Source organism: Myotis davidii, unplaced genomic scaffold, assembly GCF_000327345.1.
Source record: "Myotis davidii unplaced genomic scaffold, ASM32734v1 scaffold249, whole genome shotgun sequence".
In the NCBI taxonomy this organism is placed as follows: Eukaryota; Metazoa; Chordata; class Mammalia; order Chiroptera; family Vespertilionidae; genus Myotis; species Myotis davidii.
The window spans coordinates 4654877-4658427 of NW_006300367.1; positions in this window are offsets into that span (position 1 = coordinate 4654877).

Sequence of the window (3551 nt, forward strand, 5' to 3'; positions counted from 1 at the left end):
CAGCAGTGTTTGGCTGTATTCTGTGCAGTGAGAAAACCTGAAGTCATTTTCAAGGTTCACCATTTCTTACTTCTTTTCAGCCAGGTCAAGTTTCTAAGCTTTCTAAGTCTCCCTTTTCTGGCTAATGAAAAGAAAATAGAATTGTACCGAGTCTCCTATCTACCTACTCCAGGACTTCTGTGAGGATCAAATGAGATGAGGCATGGGAAAACACTTCACAAACATTTGGTTAAAGTGTAAAATGTTTGCACCTGGCTGTAAAGCAAGTTGGGTTCCTGGACTGAAAAAACTGCAAGGACCTGGTGGGTGGGGGGCAGTGCTTGAGGCTGTCCGTGGTCCTGGGACCCAGATCTGTGACCCTTCCCTGCAGGGCGGCAGCTTGCACAGGGGTGGATCGGCTGGGGTTGGGCAGAGCAGGGCGCCTGGCTTCCGCTCAGCCCCAGTCACTCTGAGCAGGTGAGCAGCGCAAAGGGCCTCTGGACAGGGGAGGCAGGCCGGCAGAGGGTGGCCTGTACTCCCCTCATGGTGGTGGTGACAGCTGTGAGCGCGCCAAGCGGAGCCTGCAGGCTGAGCTGAAGTAGCACCTGCAGGCCATCAGCGCCCAGGAGTGGCTGCGCAAGATCCCCCTCCTGGCCCAGAAGGTGCAGGATCGCAGGGACTGCCACCGTGGCGGGCCAGACTGACGTCCGCCTGGCCGCACCACGGGGGTTTGTGGATCTGCAAAGCCAGAGGCCTCCCGTGTGCACATCCCTCCTGGCGTGCGAACATCCCCAGCACACTGTCACCCTCCCACGCCTGCAACAGTTACAAACCAAGGCGAGCACAAGTTCCCCCTGCCTCTCCACCATACTTCCATCAACCCAGCATGCCTAACACCCCCACAGGATGTGCACACATCCCCTCTGATGTACTCACGTCCTTTGGAGAGTGTCTGGGTGTTCTGGGTGCTGAGGATGGGCACCTGTGAGATGACAGTGAGAGGGCGGAGTGGTGATTCCCTGTTCCCACGGAGGCCAGTGCAGCTACGAGATCACCTCTGGGGGGTTAATGCAGGTGCTCAGGCAGGAGCAGGTGCAGACAGACACACCTGGTGGGCATGGGCGGCCCTTGCTGAGGTGCCTTCAGTCAGATTTCAAGATCAAGAACCCAGAGGCTGAGAGGAATTCCGTCCTCTCATTGAAACAGAGGGATAGTCGGGGCGACTGTAGAGGAGGAATGTGCACTTTGAGTGCAGCACCCATGAACGAAGGCTGCCCTGAGCCTCGCTTGCTTGGGGCCTAGCGCACTCCTGCCGGGCAGCGGGTGGCAGGACGTGCTTTTCCGAATTAATGAGAGAAAACGTTGATTCTCCTGCTGCCCACAAAGGTGGAAAGTGAAGTGGGGAGACATGTGGGGAGTGAGCGAGGTTCCCTGTCTGGGGGTTCCAAATCTGCTGTTGGTTTATTTCACCACTGACTAGAGATTTTAAGCATAAGAAAGACACAACAATGGAGCTGTTATCTATTAAAAGTGTGGGCACAAGCAGGTAGTTGGACATTCCTTGAGGGGTCTCAGATTGGAGAGGGTGAAGGCCAGACTGAGGGGCCCCTATCCCCCACCCCCACCCCAGTGCATGAATTTCATGCACCGGGCTACTAGTCTATACTAATAATAGACCAATATGTAAATTGGCCATCCCTCCATGACACCCACAGCCAATCAGGATTGAGTATGCAAATTAACCTGACAAAGATGGTGGGCCTCTGGGCAGCATGAAAAGGCAGAAGGCAGCTCCAGGCTGGAGCAAAGGGGGTGCTGGTTTGCCCTGAAGGGTGTCCTGGATCAGGGTGGGGGTCCCCACTGGGGTGCCTGGCCAGCCTGGATGAGGGGATGATGGCTGTTTGCAGCTGGTCACACTCCTTCAGAGTGGGGGTCCCCACTGGGGTCTCAGACCAAGAGCAGCTACACCTGGACTCAATGAGCTGAGGGCCCTGCAGGATCACCTGGTGTGGAGGCCCCTGCAGGAGCCTGTGCTTGGAGCCTGACACTCCTACCTGAAGGGGCTCCTGGGTGGTCTCAGATATTTGAAGCATGTGGCCTATACATGACCCTTGAATAAATGAATGAAGGGCCTCAGTGAATTAATGATTGGATGTATCAATGCCTTCTCCAAGGCCCTGGAAACACAAAGATGACTGAGGGGGTTGGGGAGCCATGGCAGGGCTGCCAGGAGAACTCCCACCAGCGGAGGGATGTGGGTGAAAAACGCAGAGATGGAGATGCCGGGTGCGAGGGAGGTTGGAGGGCGGGTGCCAGTTTGCATCGTCCAGAGGAGGCAGCCCAGGGGTCAGCGTGGGAAGCTCACCACTGTCTTTGGTCCAAACACAGCTGTCAGGCTCAAACCTTTTCTTCTCGGAGAGACCAGAGTCTTCCAAAGGCCCCAGTAACGCTCCCGCAGGGACAGGGCAGCTTCCCAGTCACGGCCTTGTGGCTGGCAGCGGAGGAAGGGGCTGAGGGCTGATGCTCCTTGGGGACCCCCCCCCGACTTGTGTGTGACAGCCGCCTGTCCCATGGGAGGACGCAGGGCAGGGGGGTGCATACTGGGTGACTCCCACACGGTGACTCCCACCAGGTAAGTCACACTGACCCACACCCCCGGTGACTCCCGTACACACCAGGATGACTCCCACGGGGTGACACCCCCTCTCCCTTCCCCCTGGGACTCAGCAGGCTCTCTGCACAGACGTTGTTTTGATGTGGTGGAGGTGCTGTCCTTTCTGGGTTCAGCTCAGTGATGGACGTGGAGACGCCACACCAGTTACCTGCTCTCGCTCAGCTGCCGCAGCCCGCGGGCTGGACCACCACATGTCCTCCTCACTTGGTCCTGGCAGCAGCTGGGAAAAGCACTGTATGAGCCCAAACTACCAGCCCCAATAAACACGCAGGTAAGAGAAGAAATCCGGGCCGAGGGTCCGAAGCCACAGGCCCTGCAGTCAGTTAGGGAGTGTTTGAAGTCCTGGGAGACTCTGTGAGGCCGATGGCGATGGTCCTGGGAGCATTCCGGCAGCCAGATCCCACAGGAAGCTGGCGGATGCAGAGTTGTGTCAGTGCCACCCGGGCCCTGGAGCCACAGCCTCTTCCCTCCCTGGACTCATCTCCCTTCCCCGGGGCCCCAGCTGTTTCATCCTGTGGGACTTGCCCAGTGGATGTCGGCTCCAGCGAGTCCTCGTTCTCAGGAAATCCCCGAATCAGTAGCGCGGGGCGGAGCCATGGCTCTGAGTTCCCCTCCTCCAGCTGAGCCTTCTCACCCTCACTTTTCCATCCGTACACGACAAGGGTGTGGGAGGATTGCGAGTGAGGTGCTGGACAGAGCAGATCCCAGGTGCTGGGGTCCAACCCCAGCAGGTCCAGGGGTCCCCAAAGGTGTGGATGGAGTCGGCGAAGAAGGAATGACATGAAGACAGCGTTCAGTTGATCAGCAGCATAGCCAGGATCTCCAGCCAAGTTCTGGTTAGGATCTCCAGCCAAGTTCTGTGTCCATGTTCTCTTGCTAGGTTCTCCAGCCAGGTTCT